Source organism: Poeciliopsis prolifica, unplaced genomic scaffold (assembly GCF_027474105.1).
Source record: "Poeciliopsis prolifica strain line A6 unplaced genomic scaffold, Auburn_PproV2 SCAFFOLD024, whole genome shotgun sequence".
Classification (NCBI taxonomy): Eukaryota; Metazoa; Chordata; class Actinopteri; order Cyprinodontiformes; family Poeciliidae; genus Poeciliopsis; species Poeciliopsis prolifica.
Window position 1 is genome coordinate 4197724 of NW_026562399.1, and position 24201 is coordinate 4221924.

Consider the following 24201-nt stretch of genomic DNA (forward strand, 5'->3'; position numbering starts at 1 on the left):
AAACCCCAATTTCAGGTTTTCTAAGAATGCAAAACTCTTAAGGTGGGATCCAGAAATGCATCTCTAAATTTCTCACTGAGAGCATTTCTGGACTTATGGCTGCGCAATTTAGTCATTAACAAAAAAAAAAAAAACATGAATTGGAAAAGCACCTTAAGCCCATTGTTAAGCATGGTGGAAGATCTATGATGCTGTGGGCTTTTTGTTTTTAAAAGGCTCTAAAAAACAGAAATCTGATGCTTTCTGCTGGAAAATTGAAGACGGTTTCATCCAGAATAACTGGTAACCTCATCAACCAGCAGAGCTGCGGAGAAACGGTGAGGTTGAGAATCTTCTGTCTGAAACGTTGTGGAAGAAGACTAAGAGATGTTGTTGGTCATCTTTAGTGAGAATCCTCCTCCTCCTCCTGCTGTGTTCTTGACAACTCGGTTCATGGAAGCCAATTTAAAAAATGCCCGCTTGGTTTTCCTCCCTATGGTCCCCATGGCGCAGCAACATAAAGGCATTTTAATGGGCCTCAGATGAATTATCTATAACTATGACTGAATAAATCTTTAATCGCTGTAATGAACTTTAGAGTATGGATTCAAAAAGCCATTTAGCTGATAAATGACCCGTGGAGGTTTCTGGTACTGGGATAAATCAAAAGGGGGCCGGGGTCTTCGCTTTTATCCTCACCAAAGACAAACTCATTTAAATAACCGACTTCGGAGCGAAGCGGCTCGGAACGTCTGCTGAACAAATGATCCCGTCGCGTTTTAGAGCCGCGGCGTCTCTGCTTCCTGCTCCTGAAGCGGGTCCGCTCTGTTCGGGTCGTTCCCATCGAACGTTCTGCTCACTCTGCTCAGCTTCCCAAAGTGACAGCAGAAGGTCAGGCTCCGCTGTGGAGGACGTTGGTCCAACTCCTGGCAGCGTTTATTTATTTGTTTGCATTTGCAGTTTTGAGTCATCGTTAGAAACAGAAGTAATTTTTCTGGAATGGAGGTCTTTGTTCTTTGTTTTGTTTTTTTAAATGTAACTTTTCCACAAATGCATAGTTCCCACAAGTGTGAACGAAAAGTGATCCGCAACACTGAACCGCCATCTTGGTAGGCAGAAAAACGCAGCACAAAGCATGTTGTTAAAGACATTATGAATTCAAAAGCTGAATTTATCGCAGGGATCCACATTAATGTTTTCCACATTGACACATTAGTAGATATTTGGATATTGTTCTAATCTTTTCCCAAAGTGGACATGTGCACATTTCCTCCTACCACATGTTTTCCTTCCACTAAACTTCTCTTCTGTATGTTTGGATACAGAACCGTGAACAGCCAGCTTCTTTGCCAGAGACTGTCTGCTAACCTCTATGATTATGGTGGCAAATTCCTTTACAGCTGGTCTGAAAATTAATCAATCACATTAACAGAAATAATTTAAACCTCGGACAAAATCTGCGCATCAATACAGTTTTACTTTTTGAACCAAATGAGGAACAATCATCTTTAGCATGAGACGTCCTTTTCGTATCTCAACGATTTCTTACTAAAAACTTGCATCCTGCATGAAGGCGGTTCGTCCCTGCAGCTTTCCCAGCTCGATTAGTTGGTGATCTCCACTTTTTTTCGCAGAGCTGCAGTGCGTCAGCAAATGAGGCAAAAAATAAGAACTCGACTCGACGAGCCTCGGCTCCGGTGGGGCCGGTGCCGGCCGCCACACGCCATTGGCTGCGCTCGCCTCCGTTGTACGTATGTATTTCCAGAGGAACCCCATCTACCGTCGGCGTCGCTCTGATCTATTCGTGTTGCCCTATTTACCTGAAATAGTCTTATTGTTTATTTAATAGATTCTGAATATCTGTGAACATCTTCGAAGCTGTAAACAAACAACAAAGTATGAAATATGAAGGGGCCTTTCAGCGAGCTCAGAAACGCTATACATCACTATCAATTACTGTTTTTATGAAGATGAATTGCTCTCATAGTTTGTGTGCAGCAGCTCGTCTCTCATGTGGAGCCGCGGCGCTCAGGCGACGCTGCCGACCTCGTTTGAGCTCTGCTCCGGCGAGCGTCAGCTGGAGATGGGATCACAAGGCCCTGAAATGGAAAACTTTGTTCATTTTTGTCGGCAAAGGTCATCGTCGTATCTTAGCGCAGTGGTTTTTAAATGGGGGGCCACCTGGGGTCGCTAGAGGGCCCACAGAAAGGTGGAAAAGTTACAAAAAAATCACAAAGTTGACTCCAACAATTTCTTAAAGAACTTTTTATTTGTAATTTTTTGCAGGACAGGTAATCTGCTTTTCAATAAGTTAGTATTGAAATATGATGTTGTTTGCCATGTTGCTCCTCCAGCTGGTGTAGCAAGAGCAAAACTTTTGTTTTTGACAATAAAAAGGCCAAAGGAGCAATAAATTATCTCATGATGAATTCAATCCAGCTCAATCATTTCCATTTGCATATTTAATCATTTTTCTCTTTCTTCTAAACACTGGATGGTAAAAGTCTTCAGTCTGGTCCTTATAGTTTTTTATTTGTCGTTTGGGATGTTTTGTTTATTTAAAATGTCTTCCAGTTCCAGTGTTAAAAGTTCATTAGAATTGAAAGTTATTAAAGTTAGAGTTAGAAGACTCTTCCAGTTTGAATTTGTGCCTCGGCTTCATGAGGAAAACGATTCTAGAAGTTGATGTTTCTTTACATATTATTCTTGATTGTGGGAGGAGCTTTAGGTGGAGCGCCCCCTGTCTGTAGGGGCTGAAATGTGCTCTGCTTTGATGCTCACTGAACCCAAAGTGACTGAAAGTAAGTGCAGATAAGGGGGAGAAGCAGCAGCGTTCAACATTGACCGGGTTAAAGCAGCGGCACCACTTCCCGTCGCTAAGGAGCTGTCATCCGGCCCAGCGATGCACACCGCTGCATCGGCCTCCGCTGCTGCTCCACCGTTTGTTCTGCAGGTGAAATCAGCCTTATTACAGTCTGAGCTCTGGGAGGAGGAGGCTTCTGATTGGTTGGCGTGGCAGCGACAGCTTGCTCAACGGTCTGGGGGATTTTTGTGACTTGTGTGTTTAAAAATGTACAAAAATCTCCAGATATAGAAATTGAATTTGACTGACGAGAGTTCAGCTTGATTTGGCTCCAAGCATAAACTGTTCAGTTTGTCTGATGATGAAGATCTGATTAGATTAGTTTAGATTAGATTAGATTAGATTTGATTAGATTAGATTTGATTGGGTTAGATTAGATTAGCAGGTCGGTGCAGTTTGGTTGCATTTGATCTGATTCTGGATTTTAGTTCACCATTTTTCACCAAACGTAAAAAGTAAACCGAAACAAACAGTCCGAATGGTTCAGAAAGTGCAATGAGAGGTGATAAATATTATGTAACATAAATAAATAAAGCATAGACTGAGTAAATCTAGATATTGCAGATACCAATATTAATTTCGGATCGGTATATCTCTCGATGATTGTTGAAACGTCAAAGTTCCTGAAACTACTTTCAAACCACTTGTTGACCAAACATTTTCTCACTGCTTAGAAAAGTTCAGGTTCCCTGAAAGCGTCATGTGATCTTCTGACCCGTCCGCCGGTGAGATTTAAAAGCGTATCGTTTGGTTGGTGCAGCAGCAGCAGCGTCCGTCGCAGTGACGAGTCCCGGAGTGCAGCGCTGTGGTGGAGGCGTGTTAACAAGGCCACTCTTTTCTCCCATCATGCTTTGCTGCAGCATCTCCTCTGCATGGACGCTCATTTATTATTTATAGGCCTGCTTTGGAGGTGTGACACACAAGGCTGCCTCACATTTATCCCATCAGTGTGTGAGGGCACAGGCCACACATACACGCGCAGACGGTGCGCACTTTCACCACAGCGTTGATGTTCTCCATATCTCGCCGTAAATTATTGCCCCTGTACAACACACACACACACACACACACACACACTGATGTGATCACGTTCTGCATGCTGCTGACACAGCTTTAGCCCAGATTAGCCGGGATCAGATTAGATGAATAAATAATTGAAAATAGATTCTGCTCAGAGCAATTATGAGCTTTACCACTGCTTAGTCATGATTTTAAAAAGAGCAGGCAGAACCTCCGAAACAGACAGGAGCAGATCACACCGAAGGAAGACATGAGGAATCAGCTGTACTGCAAACCATAAAACCAACATGTATGTTAATTTTTTTTATTATTATTTTGAGTGACTGAAATCGTTCAGATTATCTGCAGAACGTTAAAACCAACCTGTCACAAAACTCTGCATGGAAGCCATGGTTATGGGCATGGAACGTATTTGCATTAGCAAGCTGACAAAAATTTTTATGTGCATATTGAAGCATTGCATTAGAGAAGGTTGATGAAACGGCAAAATTCAACTTCACCAAAAACTTTTTATTGCCTGAGGCGGTTTCTGATTTATGCAAAACAAAAAGATTCATTGGTGGGTCTGTGCCTTACCAGAGGCACCAAACTGCAACGTTGTGCTCCAGTGGTCGAGTTTTCTTCAGGTCCACTACATATCATGAAGTGGTGTATTGGACGTGATGAGACAGGCGCTGGAGACCCAGATATGGTGAATGATGAAATATTTAATGAAAATAGTCCACACAAACAACGTCAAAGTTGTCCGCGGCTAGGCAGCACAGCTGAGCGGAAGCCAGGGCTCACACCAGTAGCATCTAGTCATACAGGCAGCAAACAAAGACAAGAGAATAGGACAACGACAAGGACCCAATGAGGAACAAAGGACACAGGATGGACTAAATACACTGAGGGTAATCAGGGGAACGAGACACACCTGGGAACAATCAAGGGGAAGACAGGACAACGAGGAGACTCAGGACACAGAAACTCAGAATAAAAACAGAAAAAACACCAGAACCTGACACTACAGGCCTGATGAAGGATAAAGGTAACATCCGAAACATGCCGGGTCCAGTAAAATTCAACAAACAATATATACAGGAAGAAATATTTAAACTGGACCGGTCTGAGTCCAAGATGGATCAGAACTGGTGGAGGTCAGAGGTCAGTGGTCCAGGAAGCATGTTTGACCTGTCAGTAAAAATACTGATGAAGTTCAGCATCAAAGGTTCAGTTGGGAAATCTTCATCAGATCCCAGTAATCCTGCAAAATCACAAGCAAAACAACAGGATTTGTTGTATTTTCGTGTCTTGAAGAATGTGGTGAAAAGAGTTGTTTACAATCACACAGACCAGTGTGATCATTGAGCATGCAGCACGTAGCAGCAGCAGTTAGCATGTGTTGTGTAAATTTAAAGATGGAGGATGTTTGTTGGGCCGAGATGGAGAAGCTGTCATCGTCAGGGAGTCGCTGACAGCTGCTGTCTGTCACAGTTAACTCTGCCTGCACCCTGCATCACATGTTGGCTCCTGCACAACAACTCCACACGCGCACACACACACACACACACACACACACACACACACACACGTAATAAATAATCACAGTGTGGAGAAAGACACGTCCATATGGAATAGACAGATAAATACAAACTTCTAAACTCTGGACCTTCCATCTCCCTTCTTGTCCAGACACGTCACTACCTGCCTGCAGTCGTACACCCGTACACACACACGCACACGCACACACACACACGCACACATCCAACTAGGGAGCCCAATTCCCCAGACCTGCTTGGTGGCCTGTGGTTGATGTGACACATCCCCAGCCCCTGCAGTGATGCTGAAAGATGAGGCACAATGGTGGGAGTGACACACACACACACACACACACACACACACACACACACACACACACTTGAGTCCCACATTAAACATGGATCTGGTGACCTACGGCTTGCAGACTGCAGCCATGCTCACCGGCCCTTGGATGATGAGTGGCAGGGTGCTTCTCTCTCTTCCTCTTCCTCCTCTTCTCCTCTCTGTCTTTCCGTTTGCAGAGCGTCAAGAGCTTCAGGACGATTTCAGCCTCCCAGCTTTCTGCTCAAAATGTTGCTGCTTTATTGAGAAACTGCAGAAACATCTTTTTGCATTAAAACAACAAACTTTAGCCTCATGTATTTAGTACTTAATGTGATCACCCTGCAATCCGGGGCTGAAACAAAATTACGATAGAAGCGTTTCTTATTAGTACGGATAATTATTATTTTGATTGTTTTAAGTATCTAAAATCATGCCAAGCTGGTGAAGTGAAATTGGTTGTTTTATCCTCAGGTTTCACTCTGGCTCATTTATTTATTTATTTTATTTTTAAGCATTTATGAGGCACAGAACCAAAATCTTAAATTGCTGCTGAGCCAGTTACTCAACAGGCTGTTGCTAGGTAACCATACTTGTGGGGGGGGACTTTAAACTGTCTTTTTACCCAGCAGCTTGTTGCTAGGTAACCAAAGAGTGAGAGAGTTAGTTGATTCCACTCATCTTCTAAAGCTGGACATGAGAAAATGAAAGTCTTTCCTCTGCCTACATCTATTCTATATTGAATATTCCATCAGATGTATTATCTATTGATATTGATCACATCTATTGCCATACATATTATTATTGATTTACTGTCCATCCGTAAATATGCAGAGTTTGCATTCACAGTAATAACAACAGACTTCAGGATTCATTTTGTTTTCTGACTTTTTTTACAGTCTTGGGGACAGGATAGGAGTTTTTCTTTTTTTACAAGAATAAAGACATAATAATATAAAAATAAAGTCCTAAGTTGCTGAAAACTCCTAAACATGACTGAATTAAAATCAGCGTCTTGTGATGTTCGCTTTCCAGCGTTTTTAATGCTAATCAAAGTGTTGAATATCTCTAATCTCTAATGTCTCTCACTGAATTGTTTTCTCAGTGGGCGAGTTCATCCGGTCCAGACCCGACCCAAACCTCGCTCCCTCCCTCCAAACACACACACATTAGGTTAATTGGTGTTTGTTTCTCTGTCCCGGTGATGGACTGGGGAGTCGCTCAGAGAGCAGCGGCTGCTGTGTTTGGCCCCGAGGACGGAGCCAGGCGGAGAGGTGGGCTCCGGGGCCAGCAGTGCCCTGCGGCTCTAATTGGCGCTGATTACTGCCGTTCGGCGGTGAGGGGGGGATGCAGATTAAGTGGGTCAATAAAAGAAGTCTGGCTCTAGTTTTGGCAGATGCTCTAACATCTGTGTCATCTAACCCAAATTCAGAACATCCACCTGATGGATTCACCTCCACCTTTTTTAAGATTTCCTTTCCATCCATGGTTGTTAATGCGTCATCCCAAACATTAGTGCATACGCTGACGGTTTTAACTGGGACTAATGCATCAAATGAAGCCGTTCTTGCAGGTAATCGTGCATCTGGTGCGTTAAATTGAGGGGATGTACTTACACTGAGCAGTGCAGGTGAAAAGTTTACATCCATCAGCACATCATCAGTATTATTATTCTGGGTTTTCAATGTCATATTTGTTCTCAACTCGACTTCAGTGCTCAAATTTGTGTTTGTGGTGGATTTCCTCTTCATACATGCTGAATAACATGCAGTTTATGCATCCGTAGCCATTAACAAGCTTCTGGTATTATCCTGTTTGCATATTTGGCTGCTTCTCTAAACAGAGTTGGTTGCATTCATGTATATTGGTTGGCTTTATCAAGGTTGAGGTCTGTCTTTTAGCGTGGATAAACATTATTCTTTACCAGCATGCCTTCCTCCTGCCTCAACCTCCTGTCATTCATTATTTGGGTCCAAATAAGAAATGACGGACGCTTTCCTTTGTCAAATAATCATTAACTTTACTGGGAAATGAGATTTTGGAGACAAAACTGGGCAGGCGAGTGTTTTCCAAGTCCCTTGGTGCTCTGCAAAAATGCTCATTGACTTATTAAGTTTTCAGGTTGATTTAATCATTACATTAATCTGCAGCTAGATCCTTCCTCCCTGAGGGTTTCACCGTATCACTGACTTTATATCAGAGGAAATGTGAAAGAATCATCGAATGTTAGCGATCTGAAAGGAAGCCCTGCAGCTCTTCTTTTTTTTATCTGGTTTCAAGTAAAGGGTCAAAGGTCGGGGTGAATCTACCTTCATGGCCGTCTCTGCTGCTGCTGCTGTAACGCAGGCAGGCAGGTGGTCTGACTGCACAGAGCTCTGAATGTACCGTCACCTCTGGAGGAGCTCACAGAACAACAGCTGCTGAACCGACTCATCGCTGAATGAACTTTGACCTCCACACAGAGGGTGGGGTCAGCGCTGTGCTGCAGGCTGAGGACCCCACCGTTGAGTTGGTTTAGTAAAAACAGTTTTCACTTTCTGAAAAAGCTGCATGAACATAAACATGTGAAATGAATTTTAGAAAAGAGAATCAAAAGGAAGGACTGTTCAGATTGGAAACAAGGTGGCGCTGCCCGAGAAGGCTCAGTCTGTCACCTTTTAGACAGACAAATACAGTTGTCCTTCCAGGTGCCTGATGAAAAGTGACTTTAAAATAAAGTCAGTGAACCAGAGCAACGTCTGGAAGAAACAGACCTCTGGTTGTTCAGTCCAGAACAACCAGTCCAGAACAACCGGTTGTTCAGCTGTGAGACTCAGAAGGTTGAGAACTATTTGTAAAGGCAGCTTAGGATAAAGCTAAAGGCTAACAGTGAGAAGGTCGGGGGTCTTAACTTTCTCCTCAGTTGGAAAAGGCATTTTTATTCTTTAACTGACTTCCTTGTAATGTGTCCATGTCCTTTTTTCCCCTACATCTGTCAGTCTTCTTCCTCACTGCGTCCATTAAAGCTAACGACTGACAAAAAGCTAAAAACTGGCTTTAAAAAAACAAACAAATAACAGCTGTGGTTGTTTTGGGAGAACATTTCCCCCACCTGAACTTTAGCAAAGCTCACAATCACCTTTCAAATGTTGCTGGTATTATTGGTGTTCTCACCCCCTGCTGGTTGGATAGAGCTATTGCGACATTTTTAATTGTATTTCTTGAGACCAATGAAAATCTCATCTAAACAATCAGCATGGATTAGAGCTGTGCACTTCAACATGTAGTTTGGGTAAATACGTTCTGCTCAGTCTTTTAGAAAAGGCATTTTTATTCTTTAACACCTTGCTAGTACTAGGCGTTGTGGCTTTTTGTCCAACGTTTTTGTCACTGATGTGAGACAGACAGTAAACCTGGTTGCAAACAATGAGTGAAGTTTTTTTATTTTATGAGCTCCCTTCATCTTATGATTTTGTGACGATGCTGTCGGCTCAACAACTTTTAAAATTCATCTACAGCAGCGGCCATTGTTATTGACATGAACAGAGCGCCAATAACAATATGTTCTTATTGGCACTTGGGTCGCTTTGTGGTCTTAACCTATTCACAAAGAAGTTTTACCGTGGTTTCATTTAATTAGTAGCCTAAATAACCACACAACAGAAACATTGCAAATGAGCATCAAGACTGGCTGTGTGAATGTTGCCTTTTTGAGTTGCAATTGTGTCATTGATTGGCTCTAAAATTATATATATATATATATATATATATATATATATATATATATATATATATATAGTTATATATATATTTATATATATATTTATATTTATTTATTTATTTATATATATATATATATATATATATATATATATATATATATTGTTATTGACATTATATATATATAATATATATATATATATAATATATATATATATATATATATATATATATATATATATATATATTTTTTGACAAAATTTCTGATTTTACGTCAGACCAAATTCTTCTTGCTGAAATGGACAAAAAGCTGATTTATTTTTGCCCTTTATTCGTCCTGCTCAGGCTGTAGGATAGTTATATTCGTCCTTAACTTCCCCACAGACATAAGAACTTCCTGAGGTTTTGTTTTATTTGTATGCAGCGGTTGATTTGTTTCTCTCTCTTTCTGTCCATTTGTGTGCTCAACCCAAATCTGTCCCGCTTGTACACATTACCACGGCGCGTACACTTTACACAAAACATCTGTAAATATGTATTGAGAGAGAGGCTTTGGCTGCAAGCTGTCGGCCACAAAGCAAAGCAGAAACGTAAACACGCCGAGCAAATAGAGGCAAAGAAAGCGACGGTGGCAGAATCCTCCACGGGGATATCACTGCCACATTACGTCACTTTTCCTGACATTATGCACACAGTTTCGAGGGGAAATATTGTTTTTAATGCATGGAACTCTGTCACCGGCAGATGGATTTTGGTTTTTATTCTGAGTGTAGATGTGTGCGGGTAAGTGTTGCTTATTATGCTGAACATAAACATCTGCACACAAACAGAAGCAACTCTCCTGTGGCGTCTGAGGTTCCTTCATTTATCTCCATTTCTGCTCCGTCTTCACAGAAAGCCATCCGTTTCCTCAGCCTCCCCGAGTTAAAAACAACTTTTTCTTTCTCCGCGCATCCTGTGCTTTTACTTTTTAAGCACCTCGGTGCCGGCGAGAGGACAGGGGTGTGATGTGTCTGGGTCGTCCTCCCCGACCCTTCCTCTCTCTGTGATATCTCAGGGAAAGCCTGGGGGGAATTTCTTCAATTTCGGCGCAGACGTCCGCTCGGACTTGTGGGTGAACTCATTAGAATTTGGTTGTGAAAGGTCAGGGCCGAGGCGGGGGCGCTGAAGGGTGCAGCTTTCCCAAAGGGCCTCTCCGATAAAGTCGCTCCGAAATTGAGATTTATGAAGTCGATGATTTCTGCGGTTCAGCTGCTGAGAAAGAAAGAAAGAAAAAAAACAGTTTTCAGAGGAAGCTGCAGAATGTCAGATGGTTTCGTCTCGGATACGATTTAAGAACTGGACTTTACGTATTTAACATGGGAGCAAACATGTTTTTACTTGTAAAACCATTAAATATTTATAATGCGTAACATATTTTCTTGCAGTCTGAATTTTCTTCCTCTTGCCACATGTCAACAAGGCACTTATCTCAAGTTACCTGCAAGGTCTGGAACATTACAAACAATTCATGAATTACTGTTTAATATGGGTGGCTCTAAAAAAATCTATAACAAGCATTTTAAACAAATTCTACTGCTGCAAAATACGCAAAATACTAAAACCACAAAACTGACCTTATGTAGCTTTAGCTAAGAATGCTAATAAAAATTACTGGGAAAATCATAAATCCATAAACCGAAAAAAGGAAAACATCCTTGAACAGAGTCCATCCAATCCAAAATTCACCCGTTATGTTGTTGTACGTTCGGGAATCTGGGACTTCATCATCCGGTCCATTCCCAGCTACAAGACATACAGAGTCTGCATTATTTTAGAACATCAGATCATGAAAGTAACAGGTGGAGCAAAAAGTTTGAAGGGAAAGAAGGACAAAAGGAGAATCCTAGACGTTGCAGAAAGAGAGAAAAGAAGTGAGAACCACAGCAATAAACATGCATATAAATAACAACAATGTCATTGGAAAGAGCTTGAGAAACAAACAGTAAAAGGTAAAAATCTGCAGCTAGTAAAAGAATCAGTTCAAATATAAATGTAGATGTGAAGTGTCATGTCCACGTCACCTTTTTACTGTTTAATGAGAAAATTCTTCTAATTTTGTAAATAAAATTCCTTTTCACAAAATTAGTTTTATTGTCCACAAACAGGGAATTTGACTTTGCTTCAATGGAGACATTAAAATGTAGAAATGTAATAGAAAATGGGAACAACGACGTTTCTGTAAACGTGCACATACATTGTTTCATCGAAACTGGAAAAGAAAAATATGAAATTAGTGCAAATCTGAATTCCATCTTTCCATTATTGTTGTTGTGTTTTGCTTGGAGCTCCTGTAGGACTCCACACCACAGCTGGATGAACAAATAGTTTCTTTTAAATCTGATTTATAAAATGAACAGGTCTTGGACCTGGGGACCCCGGCTGCCTTTCGGTCTCCAATCTATTGAAGGAGATTTTTGAGGACGGGAAAGAAGCCGTGAGAGAGAAACAAAGCTCCTGGATGACCAGAGAAAAGCTAAAAAATGAGGACGACACGAGGCAGCCAGAAGGCAATCCTTCACCTTGATGCACACGCAGCTGAATCCCGGCCCTTCCCGTCCGCCGACCACGCGCCGGAAATGAGCGATGAGCCTCCCGTCCGGCCCAGCGGGACGCCCGGGATTGAACAGGACCGCGTTTTGTCACGCTGACACCGGAGGGGACGTTGGAAACAGGATGACACCTCATGAATATCAAATGGCACCCCGCTCCTTTCCGCCGCCGCGCACTTCACACTTTACTCCGGATTTAATTACGGGTGGATAATGTGGCGGCGGCGTGTTGCGAGTTCTCAAGGTGCTCTGAAGAACTTTGTGACGCGAGTCGGACGGATCAGACCGGACCTCTGACTCGGGCCGAATGTTGCTTTTAGCAGAAGATGGAGCTGAATGAGAGGCAACAAACCGACTGTCATCATTCATCAGTCCATGCAGCTTCATTAATGAGGAAGGTGTGATAACAGCCTGCAGCACGGCCTTCATCACTAAGTGAGGAAGAGGGTGAGAGTAAGAGCTTGTAGGACTCTGAGTGTGTGTGTGTGTGTGTGGGGTGTGTGTGTGTGTGTCTGCTTCAAAGGAAACCTCTTGGACAGGATCAGCGCTGTGACCCTTTTCCAAGCCTATCAGCAGCCTGTAGGCTGGCAGGTTTCTGGAGTGGAGACGAGCCTTTAATCTTGGACAGATGAGAGAGATGCAGGGGGGAAAAAAATCACACGCAAAAAGAGACATGAGGGGGAAAAAACACGCAGAAAGAGACACGAGGGGGAAAGCAGAGCAACTGGGTGGTGTGGAATGAGACATCATGACAAACTTCACCCTGAACTTTATCATCCTCCCCCGTTATTCACAGCAGCATCTCTTAAAAGCTCAGTCTTTACCTGCTGGTGGCTAAATGTGTTAAACCTTAATCTGAATTGTCTTGTCAGGTGATTCATTGTAGAAAAAGTCAACAGACATGATTATTTCGGAGCATGGAGAGATGTTGAATTTATTTTCTAAGGTTAGAGTTTAAAAGAAAGCTTGACATTTTAGATTGAAGGTTTAGTTTTCATTATTTAAGCAGAACAAAACACTTTTACTGTTATGCTCTGGTATGCTCTCTTGTCTTTCCTGTTTCTGTTTTTAATGGGAAAAAACTTTCATTTGTTGCAGAGAATAAGATCAAGTGAAAGAAACAGAAGATGCTTAAAGAAAATTACAAAAACAAATGAATTAAAATAGGTGCTGAGAAATAGATTTTTTGGAAGTATAATTATATATTTTTTTATCTGTATGTAAACATTTGTGTTTTATGTATAATAAAAAATATAATGATAGTGATATACAGTGATATCATGTTAACATTTTATTTCTGTGATTTATATAGTATTATTAATTTAACAAAACTGAATAATTCCATATACATTTACATCAAAATATAATTTTCCTGTGAGAAAAAAAAACAACTTTTAATTTGCATTTGATAATAATAATAATAATATACTTCTGCATTGTGAGAAACATTACCTTAAATGCTTATTATATTTTTTTTTATTAGACTTTGACACCTAATATGTGTCAAATTGGCTTTAAAATTTGAATTTATGTATTTTCATACACAGACTTTCTATTTGTATTCTATTTCATTTTGGTGTTTGCATATTTTTAAATGTAATAAGAACATAAAATGAAGTGTGGCTGAACGATTCGTTGACAGAAAATGGTTCCAACCAATCAGACTCACTGATTCCTCCACCGCTGACGGTTTGGTGAATTTCTGATCAAAGACTTCAGACCTGCTGATAGAAAAATGTCTGTTCTGAAAAATGTTTACGTTGATTAAAAGTAAGAGACGAAGCCATGAGCAGAACTTCAATCTGAAAAATGTCAAATTTCATGATAAAACAGAACGAATAGCACACACTGTGATATGAAAACATATTGATCAAAAGCCAGATTTATTTCACGCAGCCGCAAAATCTATCACATGCTAGCAATTGCAGCGGCACGTAATTTGCATAGAAGTCTGAAAAGCGGTGAAGCAGTCTCCCAGATTCCTCACAGAGGGTTTGGTTCTGTGTGGATTACAGACACGGCTGCTATTCCTGCAGACAATTCAGCTCATTGGAACAAGATCAGACCGATTCCTTCAGAGGACGTCTGGTGGAAAATGGCCGCCTCGGCGTGAAAATCCAGAGCTGCACTGAGATCATTTTATAAGCTCTTACACTGACGGCATTTTGTTCTAATATAACTCAAAACATTTTAGCATCAATCTTAAAACCACCGATTTTACTGTGACATCGGGATTAAAACGAGTGGATAGATTTTTCCCTACAAAGAGCTGTTCTGCTTTGTTTTGTGCTTCTCCAACACAATAAAAACATTTTCCAGCCTCCAGTCGTTTTTGGATGCAGAAATTTTGGGTTGTCGGCGGATGTTGCTTGCGCGTCACATCTATGGCCGTACCAGAAACACGTGAATCCAAAGGTTCCTCGGCTTGGGAGTTTTGCCCGTAAACTAACATATGTCTGATTGTGTTAACATTTTTTAATGAATTTAAAGGTTCCTAATTAATTCATAAAAATGAATATGTTGAGCCCCAACCTTAAAATCAATGAATGATCTACTTACTGAATAAATGAGCTGAAGAAATATGGTCAGAAACCAAGCTTGGATTCAATAACAACCTTTTCATCCATCTTCTTTACATGTCTGTATTTATTGCTGTTCTGGCCGTGTTTTTACCCAAATCCTTGAGTTTCAAGTGGTTTGGAGAAGCCGAGGAAAACCTTGTAATTAAAACAGTTTGAATCCCAAACGAGAAGAAAAGCAACATGTCTGTTTCTGCAGGCTGATTCATTCCTCCGCCGCTGATCTTGGAATCCGTCTAGCAGGCGGATCCCATTTTGTCTCTTGCTGCACCGAAAATCAAACCTTTTACTTTGTCATTTCCTTCCCTCTCCTCCCCGGATGCGCTGCGGCTCCCCGAGAACATTGTTCGCCAATAAAACTAAAATCCCCCCGTTCCAAATTCACCGACAATAATCTTCCAAAATTGTTTGTTTGGTGTCTGCTGTGCAGACGGCGGCGGCAACAAATGAAGTATTGATGCACTGCCTTTCTTTGATAATTTGTGACAAATGGGAATGTGGAGAGGAAGATATTTGTTGCTGTTTTTGGTGAAATTTAGCCTGCTAATCAGGCCCCCTGCTTTAAAAGCCCCAAAAGCAAACAGAATTCAAAAAAGATTGTAGTTTTTCAAAAGACATTGTAATAATCAGACCGAGACCGAACAGATCCAGCACAGAAAAGAAATTTCTTACTTGAAGTTGACACCAAAAAACAAAGACGTTTTTCTCCCCAAACTGTCAGTTTTGTGTCCTCACCTTTAATGTGACGAAGCCGTCGTCTCATTAACCAAGCAGCTTATTTCTGGTTTGCTTCTGCTAAACACCATTTTGGTATAGCGCTTTAGCATTAGCGTAGCTAATGTTTGGTTTATGCTTTAGGGCTACTGCTGCTGACATCACAGGGTGCATCTAGAGCCAAAAACGTGGATGTGAAAGTACTTGCAGGCCGCATGAGTTTCTAGATTATCAGCTAAATGTTGAAAATTGAAGCTGCTGAGGTTTCGTGGGAGCGCTCCATCACATGGACCCGCCTCAGGCCGGTCAGTCCGCCAGATCAGTGACTTGGACTACGCTCTGCTGAATGAAATCTTTGTGGCAATGGATCATTTATTTTATTTAAAGAAAAATCTAAATATGACAGGAAACCAAATGGACAATTTCACCAGTAAATGGCTTTTCTTTACAGTTCCAACTTCATAAAGCTGATATTTGACATTCTCCCAGCAGCACTAAGAGATGAAGGAAGGATACACTCTGCTCATATTCATATAAAATGATTCTATAATGTTATTCATACAGTAACAGGTCCTTCTTTTTACCTCGTATTAAAGACCAGTCCTGCTAAATCCGAGTTGACAGTTTATTCCATTAAGTAACTCTGAGCTGCATTGAGAAGCTTGGCTTGATGCGTCTTGACATGTCCTTGCTTTGTTCCTCCAACATGTAAAATGTAAATCTGATTCGGCGTAAGAAATGGGTTTGTTTGTCCAAACCCGGAGATCTGTGGAGAAAATGGCCCAGCGGCCATCAAACACACTGACACTTCTCCCCGCTCAGCCGACAATGCCGCAGCTTCCTGAGGCCGAGCCGCTGCAGTCGGCGGCGCCATAAATGTCACCGTGTCTTTGATGGTTCCCTCCTGTGGATCGATGCCAATATGTAGCAGACCCCCTCCAGCTACCGAACCTCCATCTACCCGTCCAGCGCCTCGTCCTCCCCAGCCGTCCCCTGCCTTCCTTTTATCTTTGTCCATTTACATCCTTCTGTTGCTTCTTCCACCAAGCAGCCAGTCGGTCCGTACCAGACAATCCCCAATTATGAAGCTCTGTTCGAAACCCACGTGTCCGAACGACTCCACACGTTGTCAGATGTGAAGAAAACGTTTTTCTGTGAAGTGGAGGAAAATAGAAACGTGTGAATGAAAAGAGTTGATTAAACTAACTAAATTGGAGTGACATAGCACCTTTTTGCTTCCGGATGAAAATGGGAATATGATTAAAAAGACAAAAAAAAAAACAAACGCGTTTGAATAAAATCGTCTTTGGACTCCTGAGAAAAAACTTTCAGCACAGTAGGAAGAAGCTTGACCACAGAGTGTTCTGAAAGTTGGGCTGTTTTCCCACCTGATAGTCCAGCAGACTGATTGGAAACCATTTCCAAGCCATTTCATTAACAGTGTTTTGTGGCTGTGGCTCATCTATAAACTGCAGGACAGCAGGACAGCTCTTGAGGACTGGAGTTTAATCTAAATACAGCTAACTGTATTTTGTTTCTTCACAATAAAGTCGTTTCATTGCACTGCACAGGACCGTGTTTAGATTATTCAGGTTACATCCATTAAAATGATTTGTGTACCGACTTTTATTGGGAATTAGTAATGAAATGAACTGAATGAAACCGAAATCTCACAGCAAACTTTACTTCCTTTCACCTAAAATGAATCTGGAGTTAAGTTTCCAGAAAAAAGTCTGGTGTGTGAATCTATGCATAATGAAGATTTTAGCGTTTTGTTTCATAGTTTTGGTTTCTAGAGCAGTTTGTTGGTTTTGTTTTAATCTCCTAGTTTGATGGGGTTTTTTTTATATTCTGGTAAATCTGTCTTGCTGTTGTCAGAATCATCTCTGTCCTGCCCAGCACTGAGCCGGAGCTGTGGATAATTCAGATTGACCGCGGGGCTCGGCAGGGTGACCTCCCAGCACCAACACCGGTCGGCTGTGGGACCGGCTGCAGTGCATGTTTGTTTTTTGTGCTGTCCAAAGCAGAAAAAGGGTCTGCGGGATAGGCGGCGCCGAGAGTGAAAAGAGAAAGCGGACCAGAATAGGCCGAGCGCTGGCACAAAATCAATGCAGTGCAACACTTTATTACAGCAGCTACTCCAACGCAGGTGCTAAGTAAGCACTCTGAAACCAGGAGGCCTGTTTAATATGGGAGCCGCTGTTCCTGGTGTCTAAAAGCGACTCCAAATGACTGACAATTACAGCAGCACTCCTTGTAAAGATCTGCTTTCTCCAGGAAACGTTAAGACAAGGCAGAGCCGCTGAAGTCAAGCCAAAAAGGGAGAAAAGGATGAGCTTCACCTGCTTATTCAGAGCTTCAGGCTGTTTGCAGACCTGATAGTCCCGTGGAATTGGTTTGATTGGAGACCAAAGTTGCAACATTTGCTACGTTTTCCAGTTGCTATGGTTTTCTTTCTCACTCCTCTGAGTCAAACCTTTGAAAAACATGTTCCGCTCCTCACCTGTGGGGGCGCCGCACCAAGAACCACTGAAGGAAATGACACGAAAGCCTCTGAAGACACAGAGCGCATCGTCCTTCTTCACAAAATGGAAACAAAAATGGAGTGGCGTCAGAGTTTAGTGGTTGGATGATTCCTTCATCGATATGCGACTGGTTTGGACGTTTCCTGCTGGCGGCCGTTACTTCACACTGAGTCATGTCGCCAAAACCAGACTGATGCAATGTGGGAATCTGTCAGAAAAATGCTGGTAGAGCCCTTATATCTATAAAGTATGGCTCACATTAAAGCTGAGGAAATTGCTGATGTTTTGTTATGTAAAATATGTATTCTCACTGGTGTAAATAAATCTGTAAACAGTTTGCTTTCTGTCAGCTCTGTCAACATGAAAGAGAGGCCTAGGGAAACGTCTCTTTTCTATTTGTCAATAATTAAATTTTACATAAGTGCATCTTTTTAATTAGTTTACTCAATTTTGACAAAGCGCGGCTGCTGTTCTTTATGAAATATTTAATCTCATTTGATGATATGAATATTGCCCTGTTGTACAAAGAAAACAGGCCATTAGTCTAGATTGTATTTTATTTTTTGTGGCTTTGTTGCACAGTAAAGGGATAATGATGCTGATAAACTGCTGTATTGTGTTTTTCCTCCTGACTCACGAGTAAAATAGATATCAATAGATTTCTCTTTTGTCTGTTATCAAACTCCACGAGTCGTTTTTCCAGTTAGTTCTAAGTTGGCGCGTTTGTTTTGGTTGTGTTCACCCAGAATGCCTTGCGCTGTGGTCCGCTTCCTGCTCTCGGAGCGGTCTCTGGTCTGCTCGACGTTCCCACATCATTCAAAGCGAACCATTCATTTCAGCCGGACCCAGACTGAGGTTTGTAGACTGACCGGGATTCACCGGTTTCTCTTCGTTTCTGCGTCATTCATAGAAAATCCTGCCTGACTGAAGAGCGTCGGCCCTGCAGCTCTTTTTACCTGAGGGAGAATCTTTGTGTTTCTGGCGTCCGGGTCCGGACTGAAGGACCAGTGGAAGTGCTGGGAGGCAGCTGTTTGTACTTCTCCCACTGAGGCTTGGCTTTGGTTGCAGAGCTCCGGCTCTCGGCGCTCTTCTCCTGCTTTTCGGCGCTTGGAAGCGACGGAGCAGCTCGCAGCCAAATCCTCTGCAGTTACCTCTCTCTAAAAACTCTGCAGTTATTCGCCGGTAAATGTTGGGATTAGGAAGTAATAGACGTTTGTTGGTTGGCTGCTTGTGATAAGAAGTGAAGCAGCTTCAGGTGAATCAATACCCTCAAAGACAATCTTAATCTTTCTGTTGGAATTTAGATCAATCACACAAAAAAACGCTTTATTCTTATTGCTTCACCAACAGACTTTTCTTCAGTGTTTTTCCTTAGACCGTTTCATCTTTTGCTCAAGAGAATAGACGTAGTAAAGTTGTATTTGGCGTCGTTTCTCATAAATAATCAGGTTGTATTTGACGTCTGGATGAATTATGCAACAATAAAAATGGTCCAGGTTGTTTGTGGCTGTTTGAATGAGACTGAGCTGGTATCAGAAGATGTTTACGTCATCTGACTTGTTCTCACGGTCACAACTTTCACCTCAGACTTTCATTCAGACTTTTTCTCCCACGTGAGTCAAACTATCACATCTGCAGATTAAAGATGAGTCATTCAGTTTTTGTGTTGGAAAATGCTCTTTTTGCTTTTTTTCTACTAAATCTTCCTGAGTAACTTTGACTTTCCTTTCCTGTCAGACTGCGCTGGTGGCTGGGAGTCGAAGCTCTTCGCTCTTAGTTCCGCTTATGAACATTTTCTATATGTTCAGCGTTAAAACAGTTGACTTCTGAATTTTTCTGGCACTGCCTCACGCTTGTTGTCTTGATGCTGATGTTTCCCGTTGACAAAAATTAAAACTCTGCTTTTCTGTTTGGACTTGAGGCTGGTTTTACCATCCAAATGCTGTAAATCCACAAAGTCTTACTTCACAAAAACCCTATTTGTAAAGCATTATGTTTTTTCTGTGTATAAATAAACAAGTGGCAGAGAAAAGAAGCACAATTTCAGTTTCTCTCTAAAGTTTGTTTCCTTCCCCTCGCCCTGGTACTGCATCAATCGAGCGGCGGCGTCTCAGGAGTCGAGCCGCCGCCGTTGGATGATGACCAAAGGTGGGAAAACAATGCTATCTATTGGCTTTCTGAAGCACGGGGGAGATATTCCTTATCTGGAAGCCATCGGATGATTTGTTGTCTCACATATCTCTCAAAGCTCACACAGAAAATGCCGATGACCTCTGGACCGCTGCGGCGGCGGTGGAAGATTGTTTCCAGGTCTCAGCGCTCGGCGAAGCGTCACAAAGACTCGACCGATTCTGAGGCCTGGTCTGAGAGCCGACGCCTCTCTGACTCCTCTGGATAACGCCCTCGTTTCCTGGCAGACGTAGCCGCCATGATAGCAGATGACCGCAGCAGATTTCCAGCAGCCCTGACTGATGAAGGACGTCGGTTTTGTTCTGTGTCACTATGGGAACACGGGGCCATCAAAACCTGCTTGGCCTTGTCGTACCGGCTGCTTTCTGCTGCTTTCTACAGAAACCCAAACTGATGGCAGGTTGTTGGGCTGCAGAAAGCACAGAAATCTACATTAAGTTAGATTAAAGGCGCAGTAGCAGCAGGCTACTAACCAAAACCTCCTGGTTTTCAGAGAGTTTGTTGCAGTAGAAACACAAAGAATGTGAGAACCAGTGGAGGACTGGAACCAGTTACTGAGAACAATGGCAGTGGAGAAGTTGTGTCATTTATTGACCAGAAGTGAAACAAAGAAAAAGGAGCTATTCATCCTTCAGCACAATCATTTAGGGGAACCGTGTAGCTGGAGCCATTTCTCTTTGCTGAGCCTTGTTTAAAGGAGAAGCGGGGATAAAAAGTGAATGTGGGCGAGACCCGGCGGATCCAACGGGTCGACACAGAAAAGGTCGCCCGACATTATTGGTTTAAAATGAAGTGGCTCGGACGAAGCATGAGTGTTTCTTGGCTTCGCTCTCTCTGTATATTTTTCTTTTCTGCTTCCGAAGGCAGCTGGAAATGAACGTCACCACTTTGAGTTGAAAAGAAGGAGGAAATGATGTTGTGTGCTGACCCGTGTGCTGCCCTCTGATCAGCCTGGCGACAGAGTGCTTGATCTTTTTAGACCGCATTTATCCACCTGATTCAATCTGTCCCCGCTTCCCCAACCGTTCCTCCACGCCGAGGGGCTTTTCCGCTCGTCCTCCGTCCCAGAATGCATCTGCTCAGAGCTCCACCGCCGCGGCATGCAAACCTCCACGGTCAGATGTTTCATTATCATTTCAGGAGCGCTCCCTCTTGTTGGCAGCGGCCACCTGCGGGGCCACGCCTGCATGTGCCCCCCTCCCCCCCTCCAGCTGCCGCTCTTCATTATCCTCGGGCTGCAGTGAGTCACACACGTCCTTCAGGAGGAATGCCTTCAGTGTGGATCTTTTTTTTTCTTTTTTCTCGTCTGGCCTTTGGCAGGTCCTGCAGGGCATTAAAGGATTACACACGACATTCAGGCCTGCTTTGATTTTTATTGATGCCTCCCTTATTTATGTTGACGGATTAGGATCAGTTTGCCTGTCGTCTTGCTTGAAGACGTGTTTATTGAGGACTCGCCCATGCTGGAAATATCAAACTGATTTGCATCGTGGCTCTGTGTGATGTCGGGCTGCAAGCTGGCCGTGCTGACAGCTGATTACGCAGATGCCATGCAGGCCTCTGCTGTGTGAGTGGTTATGTTTTCATGCAATTGTCATGGGAAATTTGAGCTAATTTCTCAAATGTCGCAAAAATCTAAAAAATTAAAAAATGTGAATTGGCTGTGTTTCCATGATGTGGTTCAGAGTAAAGTTAGGTCAGATTTTGATGCTATGCATGGCTGTAAAACGTACAAGTGATATAAATATGTAATTCGGTACATTTATGTCTTCATAAATGTTCATGACAGATGTTATGTATGTTTATGACTGTGTCATGACAGTCTTATTCACAACCCGTCAAATGAAGTGTTACTCTTTTGGGCTATCTCTCGCGTACCACGATATTAACACTAGAAACTAGACAAAAATACTTGGTAAGTTTGTGTTTTTGCAGTGTAACGCCTGATTCTGGGAAAAAATAATAATGATGATTTCTTTCACATTTCTAGCATTTCAGAAAATATCAACATCTGTCAGAATAAAACCTGTTGGTCGATCAGATATTTAAAAACATGCATTTTCTCCCGTTTGATTAAATTTAATAACTTTTTTTAGTTGACAGAGAAGAACATCCTGAAATCCCTTCACTAGAGTGAAACTGTCTGACAAAATGTTTATTAGATCAGCCTTGATGCTCTGAATTAAACACCCGGCTGCTTTATGGACCCTCTGTTGTGTAGAACTGATTTTTAGTCTTTTGTGACGTAGTTGTGCGTCCATGTTGACGGTGAGGTGGAGGAAAGATGGCGCTAATTCTGGACTGAGGTGTTGAATTCATCTGTTAGTGGGTCAGTGGTGTCCAAACTTTTTGCCATGAGGGTCAAAATTATGAAGCTGCTTGAAGCATTTTAACGTTTTGTGCCTTTTTTGCTCCAAAATAAAAAAATCTAAAGTAGCACTTTAAATGATAATTGGTTTACCAATTTAAGTGGTCATAACTAATGTGTAGGTAATAACAACTCCCACCTGCAGGTGGCAGTGTTGCTTATTTCTCCCCCTCCCCGTCTCACTTTATGTCAAGTTGTAGTCTGTGATCGACATGGCGACTGACAAAAATCAGTCTGTTAAAATTGCCAAATTGTCAAAACTTTGCTTATATTCAGATTTTTTTTTATATGCAGATTTTGGAAGGAGATTAATGAGGGGGGGAATGGCACAAAATGCATTGCAACTATTTCTAAAGCAGCAGCACATCACAAAAACAGTCGTGGGGGAACTGATTGTTCTTGATACTTTTGAAACGTGACAGATCACGTTTGTGTGAGTTTCTCTTGAACACTGACGTTCTGTAGCGTTCAAGAGAATCCAAGAGAAGTCAAAGTTGGTCACCTGAACCCACCAGTACTCAGGTTCTGCTGGTCTGTCAGGACTGATAGACGCTAAAACTCCGGCTCCGGATCCAGCAGCCTGTGTCCGTAGCTTCATCTTTTCCCTCCTCCACCTGCTCTCATATCAATGTCAGCATGGCGATGTTGGTTATTAGACAGTAAAGCCTCTGATATTTTACTGGCCTTTTCTCTAATCTCCAGACTCACATGGCGTCACTGGGAGCTTTGGGAATGACAGGACAGGGATTCTCACACTCAGCCTCCTCTCACCGTTTATCTGACTGCCTGAAAACCCCAAAGACAGCAGTTCAGCTTTGGGATTTGTTTGAAAAGCAGGAGATTCATCTCTGTGTGTTCATATTACAGAGCTGGACAGATTGGTAGCGGGTAGAAATGTGTTACAGAGAAAGTTGGATACATTTTGCTGCAGTATCCAACCAGTCCATCACGAGGCAAATACACAGCCTCACTGTTTAGAGAGACCAATCAATCTGAGTGTGTTGCCACTAGTCCTGTTAAGAAGGTCCAGTTCGGTTGGTGAGGTGTGAATGCTAATTGAACTCTGGTCCCCCTACAAACCTCGGTGTGGGTTCAGTGGAAGTGAACTCTGGTGCGGTTCAAATGCAAATGTGAACACCAAGCGGACCCTTTCTGCTCCAGAAGCAGGAAGTGGACCACAGCGCAGGGCATTCTGGGTAAACACAATCTAAATAAACGCACTAGCCTAGCTTTAGTGCATCGTGGCCTTTAACCAAAGACAAAAGAGAAATCCTCCAACTGCTAAAATCTGATGCTGCTATTTTTTTGTTTCGATTTGGTGAAAAAGTAAGTTGTGCCCAATGACTTCTTCTTCAGAGGTTTTTGTGTTGTTTCCTTCAGTGGCTCTTGGCACAGCGCCCCCGCGGGTGAGGAAGGGAACAGGTTGCTCTAAAGGTTTCGTTGCTTTGGCTCTGGAAATAGGACAATGTTGTCGTTTTGGTCCTCAATCGATTTGAGTTTCCTGGACTACAAATAATGAAATTACTAACAAATTTATTCAATGGCTTTGTTGAAATTTCCGACGAGAGACATCAATGAAAAGAAGTGTGATGTATTTATTTTATCCTTACCAGAGGTGCCAGTGAATCTGTAAACGTGCTGCAGACGCCTAGAAATGATGAAATAAAAAGTTTTCTGCCAGGTTTGTGGGCTTGTGCAGGACAGGCTGTGGTTGTTTGATCGTTTGGCTCTCATCAGATGACACGGTTTATTGCTTTCATATTTCTGTAGAATCGCACAGAGAAGTGAAGAAACAGCTGCAGGCCAATTCCACATGCAAAAATAGTTTCCT

General features: G+C 42.3%; 1 protein-coding gene across 5 annotated transcripts in view; it reads left to right on the forward strand.

Moving 5' to 3' along the window:
• cadm1a (cell adhesion molecule 1a) overlaps window positions 1-24201 on the forward strand; it is a 357748-nt gene that overhangs the window by 200687 nt on the left and 132860 nt on the right. The window lies entirely within an intron of this gene.